We start from the raw sequence: 15,527 nt of genomic DNA on the forward strand, positions 1-15,527 counted from the left end.
AGATGAAAGGAAAGAAGGGAGAAAGAGAGAGATGGAGACAGTGAGAGGACAGAGAGGAATCAGAAGAAGGGGTTCTTGTCACCACTGCTTTTCTCTCCGTTTCAAGGTTGAGGACGATGAACAGCTCACAGGAAGGGTATTTTAGGAATTTAAAAAAATTAAACAATTGCCGGAAACAGTAATGAATTAATCAATTAAATAAACAATAAGAATAACGGCAAGGAATATCAGCAAACAGTCCAGACTTTTTTAGACCCCTTTAGCCAACTTGTAAGCTACATTGTTACATAATCTGTTTACATAACTGAAAGAAATTCATCTTTGCTGCCAAGGCATCGATATCCCTACACAAAAAAAAAAAAACTAGCATCCAAAGTTGAGTCAAAATCCTTTGTGCTGAAAACCTGTACAAGGGTGAGGCAGTCAGATTCTACTGCACTGAACCCAGTGGACCTCGGATGAGAGAAACTGCCATCAATAAGCTTTAATTCACCCAGCTTTGGAGCTTTCTGAAAAACATCTTCGCAGGAAAGCGTTTGTCTCTCCTTCCACATCCTATAGATTTAATCAAGAATAGCTCTTGGATTTGGATCAACATTTTCAAAAGTTTTTTTATTTCTACTCTTCCATATATTCCAAAGAGTTAGAAAAGCAAAAGCTAACAATTGCTTTACAAATGACTATGGTGGTTTGTACTCTAATTTTGAATACGATGCAAATGTATTTTTATACCATTGGACTTGTACACTGATTGCTTTAATAGTTAATGTTTGTTTCCATATTTGATGTGTATAATTTTACATCGATTTTCAGTGCTTGATTACACTCATCGATTTCCGGTGTGTAAAGTGCAGGCACAAAAGGAGAAAAAAGACAGTCAATTTGAACAGGACCCAACACCCAACGTCCCATTTCTCTATGCATCAAACGCAAAAACCCATACCGGATTCATTGAATCGGATTAGATACGTCCAATTCAAACCTGTACAAATGGTTTGTACTTGTCTCCATTCGTATCCAAATTAAGGTTGTATTTGGCATCATGGAAGTACCTAACCAAAAAATGAGGCGCCATTGCGAGAAAGGCAGACTTGTCACAGAACTGGCAGCGTTTTCGGATAAACGGCAATGCTACCCGACAACATTTAAATCCAAATTTTAGTTTACAGTCAGAATCAGATTCGGTATCCCATAATCTGTTTGGGATTAGTTGGAATGGAATGTCATTCCCAAGAGAGGGGGAGGGAACATCCATTCCCTCAGGAATGTAATTCTACAAAGAATGGAAAGGTGATTCCAATTCTAACCATCCACTCAGTTGGAAACAAAATCGGCCTTTCCCATTCCAGTTCCCAACCCCCATTCTTATGAACCAAACGGGCCCTGAATTCAAGTTGGCCGGAATTTTCAAGACTGTGGTGGCCACAGACACAAGCCAGGAGCAGTTATCATTTGCACCAAAGCTATCGAACATTTGTTACGAGCAGACCTCTCCCATCATGTCCATAGACGAAATTGAACACAAAGTGGCAACACAAGGAAGCATAGATGTTGTGACCGCATCCCAAGCTCTCCACTAGTTTGGTCTCCCCAGTTTCTACCAACAAGTGAAATGGGTACTCAGAAGACCCAACGGAGTGATTGCAACGTAGTGCTATATACAACCAAAAGTTAACGAGTCTGTCGACGCCGTCTTTTGGAGGCTTTATCGGGAGTCCAGTCCTTATTGGGCCTTCGCTCGTAAAGTCATTGACGATAAATACAGAAGCCTTTATTTTCCATTCGAACCAGTGGAGGGAATGGATCACACTAGTCCCTTCCAATTCGAATCAAATCAATCAATGGACTTGGATGTTTACTTGAGGTACATAAGATCATGGTCGGCTTACCAAATAGCTCGGAAAGCAGGAACGGAGCTTTTGAGGGAAGATGTGATTGAGGACTTCAAGAGAGCTTGGGAGATGATGGGAGAAACCAGAAGATTGTTCGGTTTCCAATTTACTTGAGGATAGGAAAAGTAGGGGCACTCTAATTTACAGTCAAATTCCTAGACAATTTGATTGATGGGTTGTTCACCGTTAAATTTAACCCTTTGTTGTCCAATTAAAAATTCATTTCTTTGAAGTTTGGAAACTTAACACAAAATTCAGACAACATGACGCAGCGTGGAAGCAATAAACCGGGTTGGCTATGCAAGCACCGGACAAACACAAGCTCCCCTCGAAGCAAAAACGAAAATCTCTAGAGGAGAGAGAAAAGGTGGCGAAGATTGAAGCGTAAATCTGAAGTGTGTATTAACTTGGAAAGAGCAACATTTATAATACATCTGGAAATTGTAGAAGAACTAGGAAAGAACAACTAAGATAGATATCAAAACATCTCTGCTAGGATCGAACTCTTCTTGATTTTGGTCTTGATAGGATCGAATTCCTTGGCTGGATCTTCATCGTCCAATCTCCCTGGATCTTATCCATGCATTGAACTTCTTGAATTCTTGATGAGTCTTGGATTCCTGAATTCTTGATGAGTCTTGACTTCTTGAATTATCCTTTCCCTTATCCTTATCCTAGGAGTTGTTGCCCCTATATTGAGATGGGCCTTGGGATGGGCTTCCATCATTCTCCCTCACTTGGAAAAAACTCGACCCCGAGTCATGACTAGGATATGCAAGTGTCATATCTAGCAGGTAGCGATGAAGGTCAGCAACATTGAACGTCTTAGAGATACCCATATGATCTGGTAGGTCCACGACATATGCATTGTCGTTGATTTTCTTCACGATCTTGTATGGGACGTAATTCCAAGGCTGCAACTTGTTGTATTTTCCCACGGGAATCCTTTCCTTCCTCAAGAATATCATAACGTCATCACCGACGTCAAATACTTGGTTCCTGGATGGATTGGATTTGGTCCGCCATCTGTTCTGTGGAGGTACTGACACCGAGTACTTTGGGTAGCTTCACTAAGTCCAGTGCATGATTTGGAACCTTCATGTAGACAATGGAGAATGGAGATCTACCTATAGAGCTATGTACTGCATTATTATAGGTGAACTCAGTCTGTGCAATGGCAAAATCCCATTGTTTCTGTTTGTCCGTCTGTCTGCAGATGGGCTATGCTACTGAAATTTAGTGATGAGTCAAATAACCTCCATAGGGTCATCCAGAAGTGACTTAAGAACCTTGTGTCTCGATCTGATGTGATAGTCTTGGGTACCCAATATAAACGGACAATCTCCCTAAAAAATAATTTGGTTGTCGCTGATGCATCTGTTGTTTCTTACATGGGAGGAAGTGTGCCATCTTAGAGAACCTGTCAACCACTACGAAGACGAAGCCCATATTTCTTTGGGTTTTTGGCAAGCCTAGCACAAAATCCATGGACAGGTCTTCCCAAATAGTAGTAGGAACGGGAAGAGGTATGTAGAGACCAGTATTTTGGGTTTGTCCCTTAGCTGTCTGACAAATGTAACATCTACTCACAATAGTGGACACATCTCTTCTTAATTTTGGCCAGTAGTATCACCCCTTAACTACTTCAAATGTTTTGTCCCTTCCCAGGTGTCCTGCTAATCCACCCCCATGTAGATCCTTGGTGACCTTTTCGCGGAGGGAGGTGCAAGGGATGCACAGTTGTTCCCCCTTCATAAGGAACCCATCATAAATGTAAAAATCATCTACTGTCTGTCGATTCACACATTTCTCCCATACCTGTTGGAAGTCCTCATCCTAGGCGTATATGTCTTTTAGGCACTCAAAACCAACAATCTCAATACTGAGGGTCTTGATGAGGGCTACACGCCTACTAAGAGCATCGACCACTTTATTTTGTTGTCTGGCCTTATACACAATTTTGTACGGGAATTTGTCAAGGAAAGCAGACCATCTTGCATGTAAATCACTTTTTAATTGCTTCTGTCCACTGAGATACTTTAGGGCCTGGTGGTCAGTATAAAGAACAAATTCTTTTGCAATTAAATAATGTTCCCATGTTTTCAAGGTTCTAACCACAACATAGAACTCTTTGTCATAAGTAGACCACTTTCTCCTAGATTCACATAACATTTCACTGAAGAAAGCAATGGGTCTCTTTTCTTGGGACAATACAGCCCCTATGCCAACTCCACTGACGTCAACTTCAAATAATTTATCAAAATATGGTAAAGAAAGGACAGGAGCACTACATAACTTTTTCTTTTATGAGAGAAAAACTTTGCTCTTGTTCTTCTCCCAATTGAAATTTTCCCTTTTTCAAACATTTAGTGATGGGAGCTACAATGCTGCTAAAATGTTTAATAAATTGCCTGTAGAAAATTGCTAACCCATGGAAGCGTCTCACATCTGTGACATTTGATGGGGTCGGCCACTCCCTAATGGCTTTCACATTTTCTTCATCTACTTTAATTCCTTCCTTACTCACAATGAATCACAGGAATAATAAATTGTCACTCATAAAAGTGCATTTCTTCAAATTAGCATATAATTTATTTTCCCTTAATGCTTTTAGGACCTCCCTAATATGTCCAATGTGCTCACTGATAGATTTGTTGTAAATTAAAATATCATCAAAATATACCACCGCAAATTTACCAGTAAAGGGACGCAGTACCTGGTTCATCAGCCTCATGAATGTGCTGGGTGCATTGGTTAGTCCAAAGGGCATGACTAACCATTCGAACAGGCCATCTCTAGTCTTGAATGTTGTCTTCCATTCATCTCTAGGACGGATCCTGATCTGATGGTATCCATTCCTGAAATCGACTTTTGAGAAAACCACAGCTCCATTAAGATGATCTAGCATGTCGTCCAGCTTAGGAATGGGGAATTTGTATCCAATAGTAATTTTGTTAATAGCCCTGCTATCGACACACATTCTCCAACTGCCATCCTTCTTAAGTGTTAGCAAAGTTGGTATTGCACAAGGACTCATACTGACTTGAATGTTTCTCTTTTTCATCAATTCTTCTACCTTTTCCCGTAAAATTTCATTCTCCTTAGGACTCATCCTGTAATGTGGGATGTTAGGTAGACTAGCACCTGGAACAAAGTCAATACTCATGAGAGGGAGTTCATTTGGTAATTCATCTGGAACTACATCATGGAATTCATCAAGTAGCCCGTGCACTTCTACTGGAATTTTATTTTCCTCCAAGGGATCATTCATATTTTTTCCCTTTACTACTAACAAATGTACCTTACGGGTATCCTTGCATTCTTTTACAAATTCAACATAATGATGGGTAATAGTAAGGAATTTTTTTTCATTTGCTTTTGGGGCCTTAGGAACACTCTTTTCAACCATGGGTAACAAAGTGTAGTATATACCCTCTTTTTCAAGTTGGTAGGTATTCTTCCTACCCATGTGCCTTGCATCTGTATCAAATTGCCAATGCCTACCCAACAAAATATGGAAAGCATCCATATCTACGATATCACAATATACTTCATCATTATACTTACCAATAGAAAAGGGTACCTTGCAACGTTCCTCCACCTGTATGCCGCCTCCTTCCTTGATCCACCCAATTGTGTATGGGTTCAGATGTTTTTCAGGAAGTAGTTGTAACTTTTGCATTACAACCCTGCAAATAATATTTTCTTGACTACCACTATCAATAATTAAATCAAATAATTTACCCTTGACAGTACATTTGGTATGGAACAATCTATGCCTCTGAGAGGTATCTTTATTTTTCTGGGACAACATTAATTTTCTCACAACACAAGTATACTCTTCATGTTCATATGGATACTCTTCATCTTCCCCATCAAGTCCACAGTGTACTCCCTCCTCTACATCTTCTTCCTCCTCCCTTTCTACCATATTAACTGCCTTCCTTATAGGACAGTCACTGGATCTATGCCCAACCTCATTACATTTAAAGCATTTAAAAGGAGCAGGCTTTGCATAGGGATTACTGGGTTTAGGAGGGTTGGAAGGGTTACCTCGAATATGTCCTCCTGTGATGGCCTTACCGGTGTTAGTTGTACCTGCCGGGTGAGAAGGTTGTACTACCAGTGCTGATTTGTTCCTATCGACAGTTGTCGGTCTGTTGTCGCTCCCGCTGTACCAGCAATAATTATCACTACGGGCCTTTTCTTGGAACATTAATTCTGCTTTCAAAGCTAGGTTCCTTGCTTCCTGCACACTGAGAACCATCTGTACACCAAATTTATCTCTAATAGACAGTCTCAAACTGCTCAGATAACGGGTTGCCTACTGGTTATCACTTTCAGATAATTGATTTCTTTAAGCTAATCTTAAAAATTCATATGTATATTCATTAACACTACGAGAACCCTGCACACACCGTTGGTATGATTCAAACATGTACTGTTCATAATCTAGGGGTAAAAATCTACCTCTGATTAACTGTTTCATGCGTCTCCAGGTTCAAACAGGACCCCTTCCTTCTCTGATCCAGGTCTCTCTCATACGTTTCCACCAAACGGATGCGCCTCCTTTTAGTCGGAAGGCTACTAGTTTGACTCTCCTTCTTCTGGGATTTCCATATACTCGAAGAAACGATCAACTTCTATGATCCAATCTAGAAGTCCTTCTATGCCAAGATCCCCACTAAAAATAGGAATATCTACCTTTAATTTAAATTCATCATTATTCCTACGGGGATTGAAATTACCTTGATTGTGCTAATTTCTGTCGTTTCTGTCATTGCCAGGAAAAACTGGAGCACCACCGAATTCTAACTCATCATCACTATCATCGTCAAGAACTGGACGTCGGGATGCAGCGTTGACGGGTGGTCTATCGTGGTCGTCTCCTTCGATTGGATGTGGATTTTCCCAGTTCTGTGGAACAACCTCTCGTAACAAGGTTCGCAGTTGTTCAGCCATCTTTGCCAACTGTTGTTCGATGTTACGTGTGGCCATGTGCTGCTCTTCGATTGCTCTCCAAATAGCTGGGAACCCCTGATCTCCGTCACGGGGTGGGTGGCGACTGCTACCATCTTAGTTGGCCATCTGACTGGGCGAACTCCCTGCTCTGATACCACCTGACGCAGTGTGGAAGCAATATACCAGGCTAGCTATGCAAGCATTAGACGAACACAAGCTCCTAGCAAAGAAAAAATGAAAATCTCTAAAGGAGAGAGAAAAAGTGGCAAAGATTGAAGCGTAAATCTAAAGTGTGTATTAGCTTGGAAAGAGCAACATTTATAGTACATCTGGAAATTGTAGAAGAACTAGGAAAGAACAACTAAGATATCAAAACATCTCTACTAGGATCGAACTCTTCTTGATCTTGGTCTTGATAGGATCGTATTCCTTGGCTGGATCTTCACCGTCCGATCTCCCTGGATCTTATTCATGCATTGAACTTCTTGAATTCTTGATGAATCTTGGATTTTTGAGTCTTGGATTCTTGAATTCTTGATGAGTCTTGAGTTCTTGAATTATCCTTTCCCTTATCCTTATCCTAGGAGCTACCGCCCCTATATTGAGATGGGCCTTGGGATGGGCCTCCATCACAACATTAATGTTAAAAAAAATAATCCACGTTTTAGAAGTTTTCTAGAAGTTCAAACTTCTAGAATTAATTAGCACTCTTGAAATTAAATCTCTAAGTCTTTAGAAACAGTAATACACTTTCTAGAAGTTCTAACTTCTAGAATGTATTTGGGTCTAGAAGATGATGATTTCTAGAAAAGGTAAAATTCTAGAGAGAAATGTCTAGAATGCTGGTTGGCTTTGCTCCACCCACTTGGCTCTACTATAAATAGGGCTAACTTGTACCTTTGAGAACAACCCAATACAAGTTTCCATTTTCCCAACAACTTGAGCCTTTATCAATTGCTACTATCCTATCTTACCTAATCTACTCTCTCTTACATCTCAAGTCCTAACAACTCTACTCTCCTCCATATCCCAACAGTGGTATCAGAGCTCATTCGATTATTTTTGGGCGTTATTTCCTTTTAGCTAAAATTCCCTATTATCCCAATGATTATCATGGCCATCATTCTAGCTAATAGCCAAATTCCAATCCCCATTTTTTTTTGGAAAAAATTATGACTATTGGGCCATTAAAATGAGGACTTTCTTCATGTCCCAAGGCCTATGGGAAATTGTAGATAAGGGATTTACAATCCCTTAAAGTAGTTCTACTCAGTCTGTAGCAGAGCAAGAGAAATTACAGAAGAATATGGAGAAGGATAATCTTGCTCTCTATTACATACAGATGGCAATGGCGGAATCGATTTTTCCAAGAATTAGTAGTTCTACAAGTGCCAAAGGTGCATGGGATACTTTGAAGGAGGAGTTTCAAGGCAATGCCAATGTACGTACTATTGAACTTCAAACTCTTAGAAGGGATTTGGAGAATATGAAGATGAAGGATTCTGAGACCATTAAAGATTATTATTCTAGATTAAGAGAAATTGTCAATTGTCAATCAATTAAAAGCCTATGAAGAAGATATTATTGAGAAAAGTGTGGTTGAAAAAATATTAATTAGTGTGGTAGAAAAATATTATCCAATAGTAACCACCATTAAGGAGACAAAAGGTATCACCACTCTATCAGTAATAGAGTTGGTGGGTTCTCTAGATGCTTATGAAAAAAGACTGAGTAGGCGTGATGAAAGCTCTATGGAGAACGCTTTTCAGTATAAACTCAATATAAAGTCTCAGAAATCCAAAAGAGATGAAAGAAAATATAAAGAAAATTCCAAAAAAGAAGAAAGTTGTAGAAACAATGAGAATGGAGGAGATATTAGGAGAGATAAAAAAGGAAAATATCCACCATGCCGTATTTACAAGAAAACCAATCATCTTGAGAAAGATTGTTGGTTTTGGGGTAAAGCACAATGTCAAATTGTAAAAAACTTGGGCATGTAGAGAAGGATTGTTGTCTTGAGGAAAGACATCAAGCTAATTACTCCGAAGAGAAGATAAAAATAATTATCTATTCTATGCCTGTCATGCTGCTTTAGAAGTAAAGGGCGACACCTGGTATTTGGATAGCGGCTATAGTAATCACATGACAGGTAATGAAAAGATCTTTAAAGATATAGACAAGTCAGTCAAGTCACAAGTTAGGCTTGGCAATGGAGAACTAGTGGAAGTCGAAGGTAAAGGAACTATCACTGTTAAGACAAGGAATGAGACATAACTCATACAAGATATGTTGTTACTCCTAAGACTAGAGACAAATCTATTTAGTGTTGGGAAAATAGTGGAAAGAAGATATTCTCTACTCTTCAAAAGAAGCTCATGCACGATATACGACAACAAAAATAAAAGCTTAGAGATTGCTAAGTTAAAGATGCAACACCAAAGGAAGTTTCCAATCGAATGGCAATACACCGAGACAGCGGTGAAGGCTCAAGAAGATGAATCATGGCTTTGGCATCGAAGATTTGGCCACTTCAATTTGCACTGGCTAAAGTACTCCATCAAAAAGACATGATGAAGGATCTGCCATCCATTTAAGTGATGAACGACATATGCGAAAGATGCTTGCTTAGTAAGCAACATCGGAAATCGTTCCCATTAAGTGGTGCATGGAGAGCCAAGGCAATCTTGGAGCTCGTACATATAGATGTTTGTGGACCAATGAGAACGACATCCTTCGAACAAAGCATGTACTTCATTCTCTTCATTGATGATTTTACAAGAATGACTTGGCTTTATTTTATGCGTGAAAGGTCAAAAGTCTTTAAGATTTTTAAAAGATTTAAGAATCTCGTTGAAAAACAAAGCGGCTAAAGCATAAAAGTGATCAGAAGTGATAGAGGAAAAGAATATACTTCAAATGAGTAAAACAAGTTTTGCAAAGATGAAGGCTTAGAGCATCAGTTGACCATCGGCTACGCCCTAGAGCAAAATGGAGTTTCAGAAAGGAAGATCAGAACAATGATGGAGATGGCAAGATCAATGATATTGGAACAAGGCATGCCTAAGATGTTTTGTGTAGAAACAGTATATACTACAATCTATCTACTTAATAGATGTCCAACAAGAGCAGTAGAAAACAAGACTCCTATAGAAGCTTGGAGCGGAAGGAAGCCGTCTTCTCAACACTTGAGAGTTTTTGAATGCATTTGCTATGTTCACATCCTAGTAGAAAAAAGGCACAAGTTGGAAGAGAAGATAGAGAAGGGAATATTCTTGGGATACAGTATGCAATCAAAATGTTATAGAATTTATAGCCTAAAGATCAAGAAACTAATTTTTAGTCAAGATGTGGAGTTTGATGAGAATGCTACATGGAACTGGAAAGAAGAAAAAATGGAGAAACATAGCATCATGGTACCAAAAGTACAAAGACTAAGGCCACTTAGTAATGAAGGAGAAGAATGACAAAAAAGTCTTTAATCTACAACATCACCATCAACTCCATCATCAGCCACAATAGAAGAAGAAGAACAAGAAGAGTCATCTCCAGAATCGCCACTAAGAAGGACGAGACCACTCAGTGAGATATACGAGACATGCAAATTTGTAATATGGAGGCAGAAATCTTTGAAGCAGCAGCAAAACAAGTATGGGTAAAGGCAATGAAAGAAGAAATCGCAATGATTGAGAAAAACAAGACATGGGAATTAGTGGATTGTCCTCAAGACAAAGAAGTGATCGGAGTCAAGTGGGTCTACAAGACAAAGTTCAACTCTAATGGCTCAATACAAAAGCATTAGGCGAGGCTAGTCACTAAAGGCTATGCACAATTGCTTGGGATAGACTACAATGAAACCTTTGCTTCGGTGGCATGTTTAGACACTATAAGAGCACCCGTAGCGTTAGCAACACAGAAGAAGTGGAAGATCTATCAACTTGATGTCAACTCGGCATTTCTGAATGGAGTGCTCGAGGAAGAAATATATGTAGAGCAACCTCAAGGGTTCACAGTAAAAGGACGAGAAGACAATGTACTAAGATTGAAGAAAGCTCTCTATGGCCTAAAGCAAACACAACGAGCATGGTACAGTCGGATTGATGGTTACTTCATCAATCAAGGATTCAGGAGGAGTCAAAGTAAGCCTATTCTACACATCAAGACCCAAGGTAACTCTAACACTCTCATTATTTCTCTATATGTAGATGATCTCATCTATATAAGAAACAATGAGACAATGATCAAGGAATGCAAAGAAGATAAGATGAAGACGTTCGAGATGAGTGATATCGGATTAATGCACTACTTTCTTGGCATCAAGATCAATCAAGAAGAAAAATGTATATTTCTAAAAGTTTCCTATAAGTTCAAACTTCTAGAATTAATTAGCATTATAGAAATTAAATCTCTAAGTCTCTAGAAAAAGTAATACATTTTCTAGAGGTTCTAATTTCTAGAATGTATTTGAGTCTAGAAGATGATGATTTCTAGAAAAGGTAAAATTGTAGAGAGAGAGATGTCTAGAATGTTGGTTGGTTTTGCTCCACCCACTTGGCTCTACTATAAATAGGGCTAAACTTATACATTTTAGAACAACCCAATACAAGTTTCCATTTTCCCAACAACTTGAGCCTTTATCATTTGCTACTGTCCTATCTTACCTAGTCTACTCTCTCTCACATCCCAAGTCCTAACACTCTACTCTCCTCCATATCCCAACAATTAACATAGACACCAATGCAGTCGAGAGCCATGCCCGATTGTCCAAAGAAACCAAAGATCTGAGCTCATGTTTCTGGTGAAAAAGAGAAAGGTTTACCTCCTCCAGGAACATTGGGCCCAAATATGGTAACTTTTATTTCGAACTTTAGAGATGTTACGTGAGGGATGCCCCATTTTTCTATAGCGTCACACATCCAACTAATGGACGTGAGATACTCGTCAGGCCAATTAAAGTTAAACTGCAACAAGTGAATATGAACAGAAGTTGATCAAAACAAAAAATCAATCCATCCACTAATTAAATTGAAAACCACTTAATTAATCACCTCATCTTTCTTCTCCACTTCGTCGCAGAACACTTTTGAGTACGTTTAACGCCCTCCATCAATGGGAGGAAAGTAATCCCACTTGAAACCACCTTCTCCGCCAAATGGCCCCCGCCGGAACTCCTGTCATCGTAACAAAATTATAAAATCAAACTGTACGTGCAAGACTCGCAGAAGAAAAGGAAAAAAAAATTGAAATGCTAGGCTTGAGAAAAACTCACCATTTGATTCTGGAAACACTGAAGAGAACTCTTCGCCGTCCTGTATTATTAAGGACGTCAAGCGTTTCTCGAGCGTCGTAGTAAAGGCGTGATGTGAACAGGAATGAAAAGAAAACGCATGAAGGAACTCAGAAAGTTTTTACGCAAGAACCAAGAAGAATATCGACCAATAATACATTTTTATTTTCATTTTTCGAGTCCAATGTAAGTTGTAGGTTTGATTTTACTTGTTGGTTCAGTTTTCAGAAGTCCTGAAAGGGGTGGCAGCAGATCTATATATTATATAGATCGATTTCTGTGTGGCATCTTTGCAAAATATATCACATTTGACAAAACACAAAGGGCCCAACCAGGTTCAAAGCGGTGACCTCTTGATCTGCAGTCAAATTCTCTACCACTGAGCTATGTACCCATACTGATCACCGACTCAAAATCCAGAAACGACTCTATTACAGGAGAATGGAAGATCACACCAATGCTAGAAAAGATCTTATCTCAAAGAATCTTTTTATTTTTTACTTTTTGAGATAAGCAAGCAAATGAAAATCATATAATGTTTATAAGTATGACATACTCTGTAACGAGGGCATCCACCCCACAAATGCCACTGTTTATCCAAATCGTGTATTGGAAACATCTCCCATTGGCCACTTTGGGAGATGTTCCGAGTGCATGCTGAGATGTGCATGTGGGGCATTTATGAAATACCCTCTGTGGGACACAGATATGACCTCAGTCAGGGAAGAAGGCATAAGGCATTCAAACGTGTCCCTTGTCCAGGTAGGATTTGCATATGCAACCCATAGGCATCCAATATCACATCCCAACTGTGTATTGGGAACACATCCCGATGACAATTACGGGAGATGTTCCCAATTCACGTTAAGGTATGCGTGTGGGGTGCTTGTAAGTCCTGCTCTGTGGGGCGCCAATGTGAATTCATCCAGGTAAGGTAGGGATGTGAATGAATCATCGGATTCAAATCAGGTACATTCGAAATCCGATTTGATAATATAAATATTATATTTGATCCGATTTGATAATTTAATAGATTTTATAAAAGTTAATTAGAAATTGAATTCACTAAGGATATGGATATCTGAATCTGATCCTATTCAATTTAATTACCTATATATATATATATGTATGTATGTTTGTATATATATACGTATGTATGTGTAAAAGGTGGATTTAACATCTTCATTAGTCAATTAAGTATAGAGCTTGTTGTATTACGGGCAACCATAGAACAAGCATCGCAAATGGATAATGACGATTGTCGAAATGTATTCACTACCCAACATCGATCCAAGCAATCCAAACGAAAGTGTCCAAATTGGCATTGCTAGGGGTTTAATTGAACTAAGTCAAGTCGAACATTGGCATGTATTAACTTGACTCGACTAGAATACTGTTTGGTTCAAACTCAAATTCGAGTTCTATTCGAACTCTATTTTCCAGTTTGAGCTTATATAATTCAATAAAATATCCAATGAGATTGAAAATGAATATATTTTTATACTTTTATAATTATAGTATATTCTTCTATTATATATAAAATATGAAAATGTATTTTACATAAAATTATTTTCATAATACACACACAAACATATACATATTAATCAAACTGGGCTCACGAGCTTTTAAGCCAACCTTTTATTGGTCAAGATCAAGTTCAAATAACTATCAAGCTTACCCAAAAATTTAAACTCAATTCGAATTGAACTCAAATCGAGCCTAACCAAACTTGAGGACAAACTATTTAATTAAAGCTGGATTCAATTGTACCCCAATCAAATTATTGGGACCTAATTATATGGTCTGGAAAGCTCAATTTTTACCTATTTTTCAAGCCCATGTTATTATGGGTTTTGTTGATGGAACCAAAAATCCTCCACCAAAGTAAGAAAGAATTGATGTTGAAATCAGACCAAGTGTATGAGAAGATGGAGGTGTTCTCCCCAGCAAGAAGATGAAGGATGATTTTGAAGATAGAAGCAAAGATGTTTGTGATGGAGGAGGTTTGGATGAGGGGAGACCTGGCCCTAAAGATAGTAGAATTGAGAAGATCTTCCCTCATTCCTGCAGACAGATCAATTTGGTGGCTGAGATAGTACAAGAAGGGACCAAGAGCATGACACCAGGAAAAGACTAGAAAAAATACCACACTGAATTGGTAGGAAGTATATTGTAAAAAGGAAAGAAAATAGAAAGGGAAGGTATATTGGCATTTACGAACATTATGGTGAAGTTTTGAAACAATTTACCTGCGAAAAAAGGCTTCCGGTTGGAATATGGTAATACATGTTGTGGGTCCTCCTCAAGTGGGGGCCCACAACCCTTCAATATAAAAAAAAGAACCTTGTTACTTATCTCTATCGACGAAACCGAAACCGTCGACTTGACAAAGATAAAAATTTTTGGATAGGCGACTGTCGTTTTTTTTCTTTTCTGCGAAGGAAAAAGAAAACCCTTGTCTTCTCTGCTTGTTCGACATTCGGCTCCAGCCTTCACCGGTTGCTGCTCCAGCGTCACCGCAGCACTAACAGTCACCGCCGACCGCCACAGGCAGTAGCCAACGACGCCAGCTGCGTCTTCAACCTTCAACGAGAAATGATTTCTGCTCAATGTCTTCATCAAAACGGGTAATCATTTGTGTTCCATTTTTTATGATTTTTTAGTATATTGTTCTTGACATGGTGGGCTTTAATCTGTATGGTCAAATTTTCGTTTCTTCATCTCTTTTGGTTGGGCTGTTTGTACCCTATTGTGGATTATTTGGATTGTTTTTGGTGATTTTCACTAGTTGGTTGTGAATAGGGGCTTGTGGTGAATCCTTTTGTTTGGAGACACTTTGTTGTACTTATTATATTTTTATAGTGGAGATTTTACTGGACTAGATCCCATGGTTTTTACTCCTCACATTGAGGAGGTTTTCCATGTTAAAAAATTGTGTTCCCTTGCCTATTTATTTTTGGTGTTATCTTAGCATTATCTGTTGTCAGGATATTTTTGGTGTGTTCCCAACAACTGGTATCAGAGCTTGATTATTTGTTTGTGGATTTGTTTGATTGAATGGTGGAGCCTAATTATGATAGAATGATTAATTTGAGTGGCACCAATTACCACAAGTGGAGAGGAAAAATGATGGATCTCCTATTTGTGAAAAAGTTACATTTACCAGTTTTTGCTACTCAAAAACCTAAAAATAAATTTGATTGAATGGGCTTTTGTGCATGAAATGGTTTGTGGTTTTATTCGACAATGGGTAGATGATAATGTTTTGAATCATATTGCTAATGATTCACATGCTAGAACCCTGTGGAATAAGCTTCAGACTTTGTATGCCTCTAAATCTAGGAACAATAAATTATTTCTACTGAAACAGGCTATGAATTTGAGGTACA

General features: G+C 38.7%; 1 pseudogene; it reads left to right on the plus strand.

Annotated features, from left to right (window-relative positions):
- The first annotated feature begins 1,367 nt into the window (after nucleotides 1–1,367).
- Nucleotides 1,368–2,032, plus strand: LOC148872215 (uncharacterized; annotated as a pseudogene).
- The last annotated feature ends 13,495 nt before the right edge of the window (nucleotides 2,033–15,527 follow it).

Source organism: Nelumbo lutea, chromosome 2 (genome assembly GCF_056320005.1).
Source record: "Nelumbo lutea isolate HS-2025 chromosome 2, American lotus-T2T, whole genome shotgun sequence".
NCBI classification, from domain to species: Eukaryota; Viridiplantae; Streptophyta; class Magnoliopsida; order Proteales; family Nelumbonaceae; genus Nelumbo; species Nelumbo lutea.